The sequence below is a fragment of the Phocoena sinus genome, chromosome 2 (assembly GCF_008692025.1).
Source record: "Phocoena sinus isolate mPhoSin1 chromosome 2, mPhoSin1.pri, whole genome shotgun sequence".
NCBI classification, from domain to species: Eukaryota; Metazoa; Chordata; class Mammalia; order Artiodactyla; family Phocoenidae; genus Phocoena; species Phocoena sinus.
In genome coordinates, this window is record NC_045764.1 from 56,882,811 (window position 1) to 56,900,689 (window position 17,879).

A 17,879-nucleotide genomic window follows, 5' to 3' on the forward strand; every position below is an offset into this window, starting at 1 on the left:
TACTAAAGGGTAACCAGTTAGCCCCAAAAAGGGAGTCGTCCTCCTGGAAGTTTCTGCAGAGGTTGAGGCCCTGGGAAAACAAACACTGTCAAATCGATATCAGCTACGTACAAAAGGACAACCGGGAGAGTTGTAAAAATCGTGTTGTTGTTTTTTTCCTTAAAAAGATCACCCTGGGGAGGGAGGGTGTCTTAAAAAGTGCAAGCAGGCCTTTTCTCTCTGGTTTATTTTAACCTGTCGACTCAATACTGTCATTTGTTAAGAACTGAGGCGTCTCTGGGCCGCCGGGTCGCCGTCTCCACGCTTGGGACCGGAGTTAAAGTTTGTCTGTAAACACTGGTCAGCCCGCCGCTCCCCCCGCCCGCCCTCTCCGCTTCCTCCCCACCCGGCCCTGCGCACCCACCCCGAATCCGTGGACCGCCCTGGGGGCCGCGGGCGCGGCGAGGTGACCGGCTAGGAAAAGATATGAATGGCCTGGGTGGCAGGTGTGCGGCAGGCCGGGCACTCGGGCTCGCTCTTGCCGCAGATGCGGATGGCACAGTCCAAGCAGAAGAGGTTGTGGCCGCAGGGCACCAGCGCGGCCATCACCTCGCCCTCAGCACATACAACGCACTCCAGCGCCAGGGCCGCGGAGGCGGGGGCGTTGGGGGCCGGCGCCGCCTGGGGCTTGCGACCGCTCTCCGAGGCGCTGGAGTCCAGCGCGGAGCACGAGGAGGCTGAGGAACTGCTGGGCAGCGAGGTGGCCGTGGAGAAGCTGGTGCTGCTCGAGAAGGACGCCAGGGAGCCCTAAGGGGGCCGCCAGGGCAGGGCGCCCACCGGGTCGGGCGCAGCGCGGCGGACCAAAGGGAGTCCAGACTCAGGCAAGGTGGTACACAAATCAGTGACTGTGAAATACTGGATAAAGGAATGGTAGACAGGAAAGTGTTAGGAATAAACACCAAGGGAAATCTGAGTTTGAATATTTTTGTTGATAGATCTTAGTATCTAAATATCCGTTCCTGTTTGTCTTTTTGACAGCAAAAATGAGAGTATTGCATGGTCTAGAAGTGGAGACTAGAAGTTTTTGTCTAATAAAGTTTGGATCGTTGGGCAGAACACTTCAAGTACTTCTGGCTTTAAATGATATTGGGGAATTTTGAGAAGGAACGTGAAAGGATCTATTTCTACATCGTGGGGTTCTGCATTCTGTCTGTGCCCAACACCAGTAGAGTTTTTTTCCCATAAAGAAGAGGGAATTTTGTCTAATATAGCTTTGCATGTTCAATGAAATAAGTGTTAAGTTGAAGCAGGGAAAGGAACTCGGCAAAGTCAGACAAAGCTGTTAGGGGACATAGGCTTGAAGTGGGGAGGAGTCAGGGACCTGTAGAAGTCCTTTGGGGCACAATGAATTTTTTAACCAAATTCATGCAAAGACCTCTTGCTAAACAGTTTTACTGGAATGGCAGAACCAAGAAGGAAGTGTTGTTGAGCTTTAAGAGGTGCCATAGAAATAGTTAAAGGTTGAGATAGAGGCAAATCATGAAGTAAATTACAAAACCCACTACTGGTAAGGTTTGGTGACTCAGAGGAAAGGGGACAGGAAAGGAGGTGGTGTTAAGGGTTGAATGTGTTGCCCCTGTATCAGTGAATAATGTGGTGGGGTGCCCTTCAACTTGTACGCTTATCTCCTGTTGTGAATTTAGTGACAGTTGAGGACATTCAACATCTATAGTCAATAATTTTGCGATGAAGAGGAGGCTCAGGCTTTTCCCCTCCTCTTGAGGTCTGAGCCAGTGTCCTTATTTTCTGACAATTTCTGCAAGTGTCCTGATCAATGAAAGACCATGAACTTGGGATTTGCTGTAGATTAGATTTTCAGGTCTTTCTGTTTTAATTGCAATGTTATAAGCTTGCACTGTGTATTTTCCAAATTTTTTGGAAATAATGGTGAACTTCATATTGGTGGGCTAATGAAGGGAGTTCAGACATGTTTGCATTTTGCCAATTAATATTATTTCTCTGTGACAGAGCTCCAGTCTGAGACTATTTGCAAAGCTGTGGCCAGAGCAGAGGCTGTTTAGGAAGTGATTCCCGTGTCCAAATGCTCTTTCCTTGTTTTCTCTAATCAGCGGTAATGGCCAGTTTCACCTATTTGTTGTTTACAATTTTGGATACAAGACCAATCAGTTTTGGTGGGACCGACTTGAGAGATGGCACGTAGTAATTTTTTATCTTTTTTCCCTCAGCTTCCAGTGGGAATCAGGGGTAGTCTGAGACCTTTGAAGGTCTCCAGAAATGTTCCATTTGACCTTTTCGAACCAAAAGAAGACATCTCCAGGACCAACTGATAGGTGACCCAACAACCCCGAATTGTCTAATAAACCTTTGCCTTTCCTTTTGGGGGTCAGAAGAGTCCTTGGTGATGGCATGCGATTCAAACTGAGAGTAAGGTTTGAATGTTATCTCTTCTGTTGGCCTTGTTTGAGGATGAGTACCGGCCGTTCCCTGGGCTTCATCTGTAAGAAATGGTCTGTTGAACCTTTCATTCTTGGAGAAAATAATATAAAGAAGAGCTTGGAGGGGAATATAGCAGTGCAGCAGAAAGTTCTAGGGGGCTTACTGGTTCAGAAAACTTTAAGAAACTTTTTAATGTGGTTTGAATTATTCAGCTGCCTTTTGGTTTCTTCATATCAAGCAAAATAAGTGGACCATTGTGCATCTGATATCTTTGTTTCTTTTTGTTCTAGGACACCCCTTAGGTGGATTAGCCTGGTATATCCCTGGAGCCTCAGAGTGGTCACGGAAGCTCAAGAGAGTTTTTAATTAATTTATTTATTTACTTATTGTTGGCTGTGTTGGGTCTTTGTTGCTGAGCGCAGGCTTTCTCTAGTTGCAGCCAGCGGGGGCTACTCTTTGTTGCAGTGCTTGCGCTTCTCACTGTAGTGGCTTCTCTTGTTGCAGAGCACGGACTCTAGGTGTGCGGGTTTCAATAGTTGTGGCTCACAGGCTCTAGAACGCAGGCTCAGTAGTTGTGGCGCATGGGCTTAGTTGCTCTGCGGCATATGGGATCTTCCCGGACCAGGGATCAAACCCTTGTCCCCTGCATTGGCAGGTGGCTTCTTAACCACTGTGCCACCAGGGAAGTCCAAGCTCAATAGAGTTTTTAATTAGGAGGTTTAATGAGGGGGTTTGGAAGTGTGGTGAAAGGAGCACTTGAAGGCTGATGCTCAGTCTTCCATATTTTCGTGATGTCATATCCTTCCCTGGACCTTAGTCTCATTTATAACATGGGGACCATAATACCCACCTACAAGGACTGAGTTCACCTCTAGAACTTAACTACCTGCCACTCCAATAGGAAGCAACAGGTCTCCAGAAAGGGATTTTTACCCATATACTCTCCAACTGAGATCACCTGTGCAGATATGGTCACACCTATGATGGTGGGGATTGTCAGGTGGGTCCATGAGTTCAGGTAGGACATCTGTGTAGCACTAGTTACTTGTCCTGAGTGAGAATAGGGATGTGGGCACTTCTGTAGCAGGTTCTAAGTAAAAATGGGAGAGGGGACCATAAAGGATAGCAATGTCTCTCTCCCAGCACTGCCAGTTATCTCTTCCAGGGGTTTCTGGCTTCCTCCTTTGGATAGTGGTTTTTTATTCCAATTTAAAGTCTGTTCATTGAGTTCCTATTATGTGGTATGCCCTGTGCAAGTGAAATGGAGCAGAACCCTATGGTCCTTCCCCCCTATATGCTCTGCTTGCCTTTTGTCTGTAGAAAAACTTTAGCCAAAGAATAAGTTTAATCAGAGAAGTGAAAAAATGAGGAAGCAAAGGAAAACAAACAGGACAAAATAATAAGAGTTTAGTCATTAAGTAAAGTCAAGGACATTTAATTCCTCCTGAAGGGCTACAGATAATATTCTGACGCATACACTTTGAGCTGTCTTGTAGATCCTGAAACCTCCACCAAGTAGAAGAAGTTAACTATGTGATGACCAGATCATAGCCATGACATAAGCTGCCACAATTCCAAGAACTGGTCTCAAAGAAATTGGAACAAATCGACCCTGGAACTAAAGATTAACTGTACTCAAAACAATCAAGATGATGCTGGTCAGACCACTTCATGACCAGTTTCAAGATGACTGTCAGAGCTGACTGTGCTGTTTCTGCATGTAACCCCATCCCTCAGCCTACACACCCCTGGAATTCCCCTTTAAAAGCTCTTGCCCACTGATTGTCAGGGGGAGTCAGCCTTTTGATATGAGTCTGCCCTTTCTCCCAGTTACCAGCCTTTGAAATAAAGCAAACTTTCCTTTCCACAAAGCTTGCCTTTTTATTGGCTTTTGAGCAGTGAGCAGCCAGACCTCACTTTTGGTAACACAAGGATTTCTCACATACAATTCATAAAGAACCCTGATGGATGGGGGATATTACTCTGAGAGGATGTGCCAGAGTCTGGTAAGAGTTTTCCCACTGATGTGTACAGTGGGCGTATAGGTTGTCTACTGTAGATTCAGATGTGCTTGTGCCACCTTGTGGGCTGGGGCCAGGAATGTCCTGACTCGAGGCTGGGTGAGGAATATAGATGCTATCCTGTGTGCCAAGCTCCAGTGTCTAAGTGATTCAGGGGTGACCAAAGTTGCTGGATGTTGTGACGGTGACAGGTTCTCAAGAAAACAAACGTGCATAATTTCAGAGATACCTTGGGAGTCTGATAGAGGCTGGAAAAAGGTAAAGGGAAGGGGATTTCAGGGAAAGAGGACCAGCCTCAATCTCAGCCTTGCTCAATGGCATCAGAGTGCATGTGCTAGGGGTTTCAGATGAGAAAACAGGAGAGGAGGTTGTGATGTCCCAGATGTCCTAAGGGACTCCCAAACACTCCAGGGTTCCTTATTCTCAGCCAGCACTTTTTCCACCATAAAATCTCCCTGCATTACTCCCAGAGGTCAGCAACAGTTGCCCTGATGACACTCTCTGGCCCCCATTTCCCCTCAGAGTTCCCCGAGCATGGATTCCAGTATCTCTCAACTTTACAAAGGTTTCACCAAACAAGACCATCATCTTCCCCATCATTGAGCCCATTCCCTGCTGCCAAGGGGGCCTGAAGGACACTGGTTTTCTGCTGACCCCTCCTTCCCTAAATGTTCCAGTGGAGTGAGAACAGAGTAGTGGCAGTGGCTGGACTCTGGCTCCAAGGATGTTGGGGAATTCTAAGGGTCAGACATGAGCGACGTCTCAGGAGGACCAGAAGGGTAAGCAGCAACACTGAGGTCCCTCCATTTAGGGGACCCTGGCTTAGACACGGAGCTGTGTCCAGGTTCACTCTGGGGTAATTCCATGCACAGTTTCCTGGGCATATGCCAGGCTGCCCAGCAACCCCACCCCTATGTCAATTTTCAGAGGCTCCCAATCCACTGGTGATCAATTGTGGGTTGTCCTCAACTCTCTGAAAAGCCTCAGTCAGGAGCCAGAAGCCTGAAGAGAGGACACAGAAGAGCCAGGCTACCTGTTACTCTTCTAACTCCCAGCCTCCCCCATTCCCCCACAGCCCCAATCCTTGGAGGAGGTCTAGAGCCCTGGGAGGGTGCCCAGGCCTGGGCTTTTCACTTTAAGGGAATTGAGCCCCCATGAGATGAAGTCACTTGCCACAGTCTCCCAGCTGCATTACGATGGACAGCCAGGAAACCACCCACTGATTGCCAAGCCCACTGACCACTGTGCAACAGTGCCTGTGCCCTGGCTGTGTAACGTTGTACTCTTGCCCTGTTTCCTGATCTATAGCTTCATCTCATATGCTGGAGGATGGGAGGCACCAACTTGGAGAAGGAGTTCTGGTCCCACAGTACCACCTCCTATGAAGAAACTTTCACACTGCACATATGAAGGAGCAAACTATGCTTCATGGGGGCACTCCTGTGTAGCACATACTTGCCTTTTTTGTAATATCTCTAGATACTATTCTCACAGACACATGATCCACTGGAGAAATAGATTCTACAAATATTTGAAAGTTTCTAGCATAGAGAAAAATGTAGAAAAAGAACCAGAGCTAGAATGTGTGGGATAATATCAGGTGGCCCCATAAATGTGTAACTGGCTTTCAGAAAGAAAAAAGAGAGAGGTGAATAAAAAGAAACTTGTCCAAATTTGATTTAAACTAGAAACACAGTGATCCAGTGAACACAATACACTCAAACAGGATAAACCAAAGAAAGCCATTTGAAAACAATGTCACAGACCTGACAAGTGATAAAAGGGACATCTTAAAAACACCTAGGGAAAAAAAGACACATTACTAACAGAAGAAAAGTGATAAGAAAGACTACAGATACCTCATCAGAAACAATATAAACTATAAAACAAAGAAATAACATCTTTAAAATTTTGAAAGTAAAAGGAAATAATGTAAAATTCTATACCATCTAAAATATATTGAAATATTAACCTGAAATAAAAAAAAATTGTGGACACCCAAAAGCTAAATTGCCAGCAGGTTGCACATAAGAAATATTGAAGGCATTCCTCACACTGGAGGAAAAATGATAATTGATGGAAGCTTGAATATATGAAAATGGATAGAGTGATGGAAAAGGTAAATAGGTGGCTAAATATAATTTTTTCTTGATTAAAAAATTTAAACATTAATCACATGCTTAAAGTAAAAATAATAACAATGTATTATAAATGTTATAATAATGAAGTAAAAGATATAAAAACAATAACAATGGGAGGAGATAAATGCATATACATTGTAATAAAGTTTCCATGATGTACAATAAATTATATATTGTTTGAAGGTATCTTGATAAGTTAAAGATGCATTTTTCCAACAAGTAGAGCAACCCTGGAAAAGAAAACAGAGGTAATAGATGATAGGCCAATAGAAGAGATAAAAAAGTCAAAGTAATCACTCTATTCATTCAAAAGAAGGCAGGATAAATGAAAAAAAGAATATGTGGGAAACTAGAAAACAGAAAAAAATGGTAGCCTTGAACCAACAATATTGATAATCACATTAAAATGAAGATATTTAAGCACTTTGATTACAAGGCAGAAACAGACTGGATATAAAAGTGAGATCCAAATATATGTGGTTTACAAGGAATTCACTTGCAATATAAATACAAAAATAGCTTAAAATTGAAAGAATGGATAAAGATATGTGCTAATCACTTAAAATTTGTTTTGGTTTTATTACTAATAGAGAAAGTAGTCTTTGGGACAAGGAACATTGCCATAGATGAAAAAAGGATACTTAAAAATGATAAAAGAGTTGATTTATAAAGATGTCATATCTCAATCCTAGGTGTATATGCAATTACTTACAGACTTCAACATATGGAATAAAATTCACAGGACTGAAAACAAGAAATTGAGAGAAATAAATTGATAGATTCACTTCACAATTGTCATTGGAGAGTTTAATAATCTTCTCTAACTATTAAAAGCAGAGAAAAAATTAAATCTTTATAGGATTTAGATAACATTACCTAGTAATTTTAGCTAAGCAACATGGAAGAGTCACCCAGTAGTAGTATAATTCACCCAATTCACATTCTTTCAAGCACAATGAAATATTCACCAAAATAGACCATAGAACCATAAAACAAGTCTCAGATTTGACAGATTTAAATCATATAGAGTGGATTTGTTGTTCAGAATTAAAGTAGAAATCAATAACAAACATATCTGGCAAATCTCCAACTATTTGGAATTAAACAACACATTTCTAAATGCCTCTGGGTCAAAGAAAAAACAAGGGGGGTTAAAATATATTTTAAACTAATTATAATGAAAATGCATCATGTCAAAATTTATATGGGTGGTTGAAGTGTTTACAGGGAAATTTATACCTTTAAATACTTGTCTTAGAAAGGAAGAAAGTTCTAAAATCAGTTGTCTAAGGTTCTGCCTTAGAAATCAAGAAAATAAAAGGGAAAATTAAAGTAAAAGTAAGCAGAAGGAGGGAAATAATATTGAAATTACTGAAATAGAAAACCAACCAAAATAGTGAAAATCAATGACACCAAAAATTGATTCTGCAGAGATCAGTAGAATTGATAAATTTCTAGCTAGAATGAAGATGATAAAGACAAATTTTAAATATCAGAATTAAAACAGGAAACCTCATTAGAGATTACACAGAGATTAAATAGACTATAGGGGAATATTATGAACAATTTTAGTCAATATTTTTGACAACTTTGAGGTAATGGTCATGTTCTTTGAAAAACACAAATTTTATACTTTATAAAAATAAAATAGGAATTAGAAATACAAACAGTTTTTAACTATTAAAGGAATTGAAATCATGATTGAAACTTTCCACCTCCCTACACACACAGACACACACACACACACACACACATGTGCGCACACGTGCGCGCTCCAGGCCTAGATAGCTTTTTATTGGTAAATTCTATAAAAAATGTAAAGAAGCAATATAAATCTTACAGAAAAATTTTGGGGAAATAGAATTTGGAACATGACACAAATGACTTTATAAAGCCAATATTATTATGATACTAAAACTAAGCAAATATATTATAAAAAGCAGAACACCATGATTCAATTTAATTGGTGAACACAGATAAAAAAAATTTTCTAACAAAATAACAGCAAATCTAAACCATTTATATAAAAATAGTATAATACATTGTGACTAAGCAGGTTTTAACCAGGTGGTTCATGGGTGTTTTAACATTTGACAATCAATCCATGTATTAACAAGATTAAAGGGGAAAATTATATGGTCATCTTTAATAGATGCAGAAAATATATCTGAGAAAATTCAACACCTATTTAAATATTAATCTCATCAAGCTAAGAATAAAAGAAAACTACCTCAAACTGATAAAGGATAATACATATTTCCTATAGCTAATATATTTGGTAATGAAAGAATGAGCTCTTTACCCCTAAGACTGGATCAAGGCAAGGATATCCACTATCATCACTTCTATTCAACAGTGTAGGGGAGGCCAATGTAGTAAAGTCAGGAATGAAAAAACATACATTTTATTTGCAGTTAACATGACTGGACTGTGTATATAAATGTTTCTAAATCTTCTAAATAGATTCTAATCAAATCTATTAAGAAGCTACTATATTTTTAGTTTTTTAAGGAACTTCCATACTGTTCTCCATAGTGGTTGTATCAATTTACATTCCCACTAAGAGTGCAGGAGGGTGCCCTTTTCACCACACACTTTCCAGCATTTATTGTTTCTAGATTTTTTGATAATGGCCATTCTTACCAGTGTGAGATGATACCTCACTGTAGTGGTTTTTTTTTTTTCTGGTTCTTTCTTTCTTTTCTTTCTCTTTCTTCATTTTCTTTCTTTCTTTCTTTCTTTCTTTCTTTCTTTCTTTCTTTCTTTCTTTCTTTCTTTCTTTCTTTCTTTCTTCCTTCCTTTCTTCCTTCCTTTCTTCCTTCCTTCCTTTCTTTCTTTTTCTTTTCTTTCTTCCTTCTTTCCTTCCTTCCTTGTTTCTTTCTTTCTTTCTTTCTTTTCTACTTTCTCTCTTTCTCTTTCTTTATTTTAACATCTTTATTGGAGTATAATTGCTTTACAATGTTGTGTTAGTTTCTGCTGTATAACAAAGTTAATCACCTATATGTCTACATATATCCCCATATCCCCTCCTTGTGCCTCTCTCCCAACCTACCTATCCCACCCCTCTAGGTGGTCACAAAGCACCGAGCTGATCTCCCTGTGCTATGCAGCTGCTTCCCACTAGCTACTTATTTTACATTTGGTAGTGTATATATGTCATTTCTACTCTCTGACTTTGTCCCAGCTTACACTTCCCCCTCCCCGTGTCCTCAAGTCCATTCTGTATGTCTGTGTCTTTATTCCTTTCCTTCCCCTATGTTCATCAGAATCATTTTTGTTTTTAGATTCCATATATATGTGTTAGCATATGATATTTGTTTTTCTCTTTCTGACTTACTTCACTCTGTGTGACAGACTGTAGGTCCATCCACCTCACTACAAATAACTCAATTTCGTTTCATTTTATGACTGAGTAATATTCCATTGTATATATGTGCCACATCTTCTTTATCCATTCATCTATCAATGGACACTTAGGTTGCTTCCATGTCCTGGCTATTGTAAATAGAGCTGCAATGAACATTGTGGTACATGACTCTTTTTGAATTATGGTTTTCTCAGGGTATATGCCCTGTAGTGGGATTGTTGGGTCGTATGGTAGTTCTATTTTTAGTTTATTAAGGAACTTCCATAATGTTCTCCATAGTGGCTGTGTCAATTTACATTTCTACCAACAGTGCAAGAGGGTTCCCTTTTCTCCACACTCTCTCCAGTATTTATTGTTTGTAGATATTTTGATGATGGCCATTCTGACTGGTGTTAGGTGATACCTCATTGTAGTTTGGATTTGGATTTCTCTAATGATTAGTGATGTTGAACATCCTTTCATGTGTTTGTTGGCAATCTGTATATCTTCTTTGGAGAAATGTCTATTTAGGTCTTCCACCCAGTTTTGGAGCTGGAGGAATCAGGCTCCCTGACTTCAGACTATACTACAAAGCTACAGTAATCAAGACAGTATGGTACTGGCACAAAATCAGAAATATAGATTAATGGAACAGGATAGAAAGCCCAGAGATAAACCCACACACATATGGTCACCTTATCTTTGATAAAGGAGGCAAGAATATACAATGGAGAAAGACAGCCTCTTCAATAAGTGGTGCTGAGAAAACTGGACAGCTACATGTAAATGAATGAAATTAGAACACAACCTAACATGACACACCAAAATAAACTCAAAGTGGTTTAAAGACCTAAATGTAAAGCCAGACACTATAAAACTCTTAGAGGAAAACATAGGCAGAATCAATCTGACATAAATCACAGCAAGATCCTTTTTGACCCACCTCTTAGAGAAATGGAAATAAAAACAAAAATAAACAAATGGGACCTAATGAAACTTAAAAGCTTTTGCACAGTAAAGGACACCATAAACAAGACAAAAAGACAACCCTCAGAATGGGAGAAAATATTTACAAATGAAGCAACTGACAAAGGATTAATCTCCAAAATATATAGCAGGTCATACAGCTCAACATCATTGTAGTTTGCATTTATCTAATAACTAGTGATGTTGAGCATCTTTTCATGTGCCTCTTGGCCATCTGTACTGAACCTAGTGGCAAGGCAGGAATAAAGATGTAGACATAGAGAACCGACTTGAGGACATGGGAGCATGGGGGGAAGCTGGGGTGAAGTGAGAGTAGCATCGACATATATACAGTATCAAATGTAAAATAGTTAGCTAGTGAGAAGCAGCAGCATAGCACAGGGAGATCAGCTTGGTGCTTTGTGACGACCTAGAGTGGTGAGATAGGGAGGGTGGGAGGGAGGCTCAAGAAGGAGGGAATATGGGGATATATGTACGCATATGGCTGAATCACTCTGTTGTACAACAGAAACTAACACAGTATTGTGAAGGAATTATACTCTAATAAAGATGTATTAAAAAAAAGAAGCTACTATAGCTTGCAAGTAAATTGAGCAAAGTTGAAGGCTACAAGGTAAACATGTAAAAATTAATTGCATTTCTATATAATATATCAAATAGATATATTTATTCGATTATAATGATAGTCTTCAATTATTTGTGCTGGAACAACTGTAAATTAATATGGAAAAAATAAACCTTGAATCTTGCTTCACCTCATACACGAAAATTCATGCAAAATGGATCATAGACTAGATCAAAACATCAAATTTAAAACTTTAAAACATGTGAACGAAACAGGAAAATGAATAGCATCATTCAAATTTCAATCTCCATAAATATGACACAGAGACAGACATAAACACACATAACACAATTTTAAAAATTAATAAATTAGAGTTCGTCACATTTAAAATGAACTTCAGATCATTGGAAAACAATGTTGGAATGGCAAACAAGTCACTGACAGAAAATATCTGCAACACTATCTCTTATAAAGGAATTATGTTCAGAATATAACCAATCATTCTAACAATGTAATAACTGAAAGAAAGGAAAAATAATGGAAGAAATGGCAAAAGATTTGAACAGACACATTTCTAAAGAAAAATGGCCAATAACTCATGAAAATGTGCTCAGTGAAAATAATCATTAGAGAAATAAAAAGTAAACCCAGAATTAAATACTCTATGCCACCAGAGTGGGTAAAGTTAAAAACAGTGACAATAAATAATGTGGTGAGTATATGGAACAGTGGGAACTCATACATTTCTTAAGGGATGCAGAAATGAGATAACTCCAGACACTTTGGAAAACAGCTTGTCTGTTTTTTTATAAAATTAAACTTACATTCTTCAAATAACAGTAATTTCATTCTAAATTATTTACCCAAAAGAAATAAAAATGTGTTCACAAAATAATTTGTACAGAAATTTTCACAACAGATTTATTAATAATATCTAAAAGTTATAAGTAACCCAAATATCAACTGGTAACCAAGTACTCATCAACTGGTAAACAAATTGTGGTACATCCATACAAGGGACGACTATTCAGTGATGAAAAAAACTGAACTGTGGATACGCACAATAGCCTGCATAAATCTCAAGACAAGAAACAAAGATTATGCTGAATTAAATCAGACATGAAAGTACATAATGTATTTTTTTCATTTATATGAGATTTTAGGACACACAAATTATTTTTTAATATCTTTGAGTATAATTGTTTTACAATGTTGTGTTAGTTTCTGCTGTATAACAAAATGAATCAGCTATATGTATACATATATCCCCATATCCCCTTCTTCTTGCATCTCCCTCCCACCCTCTCTACCCCAACGCTCTAGGTGATCACAAAGCACCAAGCTCATCTCCCTGTACTATGCATGTGCTTCCCACTAGCTATTTATTTTACATTTAGTAGTAGAACACACAAATTATTATATATATATATATTTATTAAAGTATAGTTGATTTACAGTGTTTCAGGTATAAAGTAAAGTGATTCAGCTTATGTATATATATATTCAGTTTATATATATATATATACATATATACATATATATAATATATATACATACACAAATACATATATATATTTTTCAGATTATTTTCCTTCATAGATTATTACAAGATATTGAATATTCTTCCCTGCCTGTACCATTGATCTATATTTCTGTTTTTGTTCCAATACCATACTGTCTTGATTACTGTAGCTTTGTAATATAGTCTGAAGTCAGGTAGCCTGATTCCTCCAGCTCCATTTTTCTTTCTCAAGATTATTTGGGTATTCAGGGTCTTTTGCGTTTCCATACAACCTAAAATTTTTTATTCTAATTCTGTGAAAAATGCCATTGGTAATTTGATAGGGATTGCATTGAATCTGTAGATTGCTTTGGTTAGTGTAGTCATTTTAACAATATTCATTCTTCCAATCCAAAAATATGGTATATCTCTCCATCTGTTTGTGTTTTCTTTGATTTCCTTCATCAGTATCTTATAGTTTTCTGCATACAGGTCTTTTGCCTCCTTAGGTAGGTTTATTCCTAGGCAATTTATTCTTTGTGTTGCAATGGTAAATGGGATTATTTCCTTAATTTCTCTTTCTAAACTTTCTTTGTTAGTGTGTAGAAATGCAAGCGAGTTCTGTGTATTAATTTTGTATCCTGCAACTTTACTAAATTCATTGATGAGCTCCTGTAGTTTTCTGATGGCATCTTTAAGATTTTCTATGTATAATATCATGTCATCTACAAACAGTCACAGTTTTACTTGTTCTTTTCCAATTTGGACTCCTTTTATTTCTTTTTCTTCTCTGATTGCCACGGCTAGGACTTCCAAAACTATTTTGATTAATCGTGGCAAGAGTGGGCACCCTTGTCCTGTCCTGATCCTTAGAGGAAATGTTTCTGTTTTTCACCATGGAGAATGATGGTTTCTGTGGGTTTACCATATATGAACTTTATAGTGTTGAGGTAGTTAGGTTCCCTCTATGCCCACTTTCTGGAAAGTTTCTATTATAATTTGTGTTGAAATTTGTCAAAAGCTTTTCTGCTCTATTAGGAATATCATATAGTTTTTATACTTCAACTTGTTAATATGATATATCACATTGATTTTTGTATATTGAATAATCTTTGCAACCCTGGGATAAAGTCCACTTGATCATAGTGTATGATCCTTTTAATGTGTTGTTGGATTCTCTTTGCTATTATTTTGTTGAGGATTTTTGCATCTATGTTCATCAGAGATATTGATCTGTAAGTTTCTTTTTTTCTGATATCCTTGTCTGGTTTTGGTATCAGGGTGATGGCAACCTCATAGAATGAGTTTGTGAGTGTTCTTCCCTCTGCAATTTTTTGGAAGAGTTTGAGAAGGATAGGTGTTAGCTCTTCTCTAAACGTTTGATAGAATTTATCTGTGAGGCCATCTGTTCCTTGACTTTTGCTTGTTGGAAGATTTTTAATCACAGTTTCAATTTCAGTGCTTGTGATTGTTCTGTTCATATTTTCTATTTCTTCCTGGTTCAGTCTCGGAAGGTTGTGATTTTCTAAGAATTTGTCCATTTATTCCTGGTTGTCCATTTTATTGGCATATAGTTTCTTGTAGTAGTCCTCTTATGATCCTTTGTATTTTGTGGTGTCATTTGTGACTTCTCCTTTTTCACTTCTAATTTATTGATTTGAGTCCTCACCCTTGATGAGGCTGGCTAAAGGTTTATCAATTTGTTTATCTTCTCAAAGAACCAGCCAGCTTTTAGTTCTATTGATCTTTGCTATTGTTTTCTTCTTTCTAATTCATTTAGTTCTGCCCTGATTGTTATGATTTCTTTTTTCTAACCAACTTTGAATGGGTTTTGTTGTTTTTGTTGTTCTTTCTTTAGTTTCTTTAGGTGGAAAGTTATGTTGTTTATTTGAGATTTTTCTTTTTTCATTGAGGTAGGATTTTATTACTATAAACATCCTCTTGAACTGCTTTTGCTGCCTCCCATAGGTTTTGGATCATTGTGTTTTTCAATTGTCATTTGTTTCTAGGTATTTTGATTTCTTCTTTGATTCCTTCAGTGATCTCTTCATTATTTACTAGTGTATTGTTTAGCCTCCATGTGTTTGTGATTTTTACAGTTTTTCCCCCCTGTAATTGATTTCTAATCTCATAGCACTGTGGTAGGAAAAGATGTTTGATATAATTTCAATTTTCTTAAATTTACTGAGGCTTGGTTTGTGACCCAAGATGTTATCTATCCTGGAGAATGTTCATGTGCATTGAGAAGAAAGTGTATTCTGCTACTTTGGGGTGGAATGTCCTAACAAATATCAATTAAGTCTATCTGGTCTAAATGTGTCCATTTAAAGCTTGTATTTCCTTATTTATTTTCTGTCTGGATGATCTGTCCATTGGTGGTAGGTGGGAGGGGGGGGGTGTTGAAGTTCCCCACTATTATTTTGTTACTGTCAATTTCCCCTTTCGGGGCTATTAGCATTTGCCTTATGTATTGAGGTGCTTCTATGTTGGGTGCATAAATACTTACAATTCTTATATCTTATTCTTGGATTAATCCCTTGATCATTATATAGTGTTCTTCCTTGTCTCTTGTAACAGTCTTTATTTTAAAGTCTATTTTGTCTGATATGAGAACTGCTACTCTAGCTTACTTTTGATTTCCATTTGCATGGAATATCTTTTTCCATCCCCTCACTTTCAGTCTGTATGTGTTCCTAGGTCTAAAGTGGGTCTCTTGTAGACAGCATGTTTATGGGTCTTGTTTTTGTATCCATTCAGCCAGTCTGTGTCTTTTGGTTGGAGCATTTAATCAATTTTTATCTAAGGTAATTATAGATATGTAGGTTCCTATTACCATTTTGTTAATTGTTTTTGGTTTGTTTTTGTAGGTCTTTTTCTTCTCTTGTTCCTTGCCTAGAGATGTTCCTTTAGTAATTGTTGTAAAGCTGGTTTGTGTTTGCTGAATTCTCTTAGTTTTTCTTGTCTGTAAGCTTTTGATTTCTCCATCCAATCTGAATGAGATCCTTGCTGCATAGAATAATTTTGGTTGTAGGTTTTTCTCTTTCATCACTTTAAATATATCAATCCACTCCCTCCACCTGCAGAGTTTCTGTTGAAAAATCAGCTGATAACCTTATGGGGATTCCCTTATATATTATTCATTGCTTTTCCCTTGCTGTTTTTAATATTTTTCTTATATTTAATTTTCCTAGTTTGGTTAACACGTGTCTCAGTGTGTTTCTCCTTGGGTTTATCCTGTATGGGTCTCTCTGCACTTCCTGGACTTGGGTGACTATTTCCTTTCCCATATTAGGGAAGTTTTTGACTATAATCTCTTCAAATATCTTCTCAGACTTTTTCTCTTCCCCTTGTTTTCTGGGACCCATAGAATTTGAATGATGTACATTTACTGTTTTCCCAAAAGTCTCTCAGACTGTTCTCATTTAAGTTTATTATTTTTCTTTCTTCTGCTCCTTGGCAGTTATTTCCACCATTCTATCTTCTAACTCACTTATCTGTTTTTCTGCCTCAGTTATTCTGCTATTTATTCCTTCTAGTATATTTTTCATTTCAGTTATTGTGTTGTCCATCACTGATTGTTAGCTCTTTAGTTCTTCTAGGTCTGTGTTAAACATTTCTTGCATCTTCTTGATCCATGCCTCCATTCTGTTTCTGAGATCTTGGATCATCTTTACTATTATTACTCCTAATTCTTTTTCCAGTAGATTGCCTATTTCCTCTCATTTATTTGTTCTTGTGGGTTTTTACCTTGCTCCTTTGTCTGCAACATATTTCTCTGTCTTCTTAGTTTGTATAACTTATTGTGTTTATAGTCTCCTTTCCGCAGGCTGCAGGGTTGTAGTTCCTCTTGCTTCTGTTGTCTGCCCCCTGGTGGGTAAGTTTGGTCCAGGGGCTTGTGTAGGCTTCCTGGTGCCTGTACTCTGGTCGGTGGAGCTGAGTCTTGGACTGATGGTCACATAAGTTGGTGTGTTTTGTGGTGTCTGTGAGCTTAGTATGACTTTAGGCAGCCTGTCTGCTGATGGCTGGGGCTGTGTTCCTGTCTTGCTGGTTGTTTGGCATGATGTGTCTAGCACTGACTGCAGCCTGCAGGCAGTTGGGTGGTGCAAGGTCTTGGTATTGAGGTGGATATCTCCAGGAGATGCACACTGATTAATATTCCCTGGGCCTGGGAATTCTCTGGCAGTCCAACATCCTGGACTCTGCTTGCACCCTGGCAGCCCAGTGCCAACCCCTTGCTGGGGAACCAAGAGCCCACAAGCTGTGAGCACAGCCAGAGAAAAAAGAAAGGAAAAAAAATGAAAAGAAAGCAAACAGATAAACAAAACCCAAGACAAATATCAAAAACAAAACCCAGCAACAACAACAGCACACATGGAAGAAAAATGAAGAAGAAAGAAAACAAACAGACAAACCAAACCAAAGACAAATGATAAAAACAAAACCAAACAGAAACAAAGATACAGAAAAGAAAACAGAAAACAAAAAACAAGGGAACTAACAACAAAACAAACAAAAGAACTCAAAGTGAAAACAATCAATAAAGACTAAACTAACAAAAATGAAAAGAAAAACGAAAACAGAAAGCATACCAAAAAACCCATGAAACAAATACATAAAAAGATCAAAAGAAGAAGAAAAAATAAAATAACAAAAGTGTAAAGTAAAAATAGAAAATAAAAATTACATTAAAAATAAAATTAAAATAATAAAACAACAACAACTTAACAAAATGAAACAAATAAAGAATAATAGCAATATAAATATTTTCCTGGGGCTTTTATCAGCGTCCTCACTCCCATATTGAGCCACAGCCAATCTTCCCTCCACAGGGGGCTCTCTAATACCTCTAGGTAAGTCTCTGGACCTGCTGTGGGCATTGTGG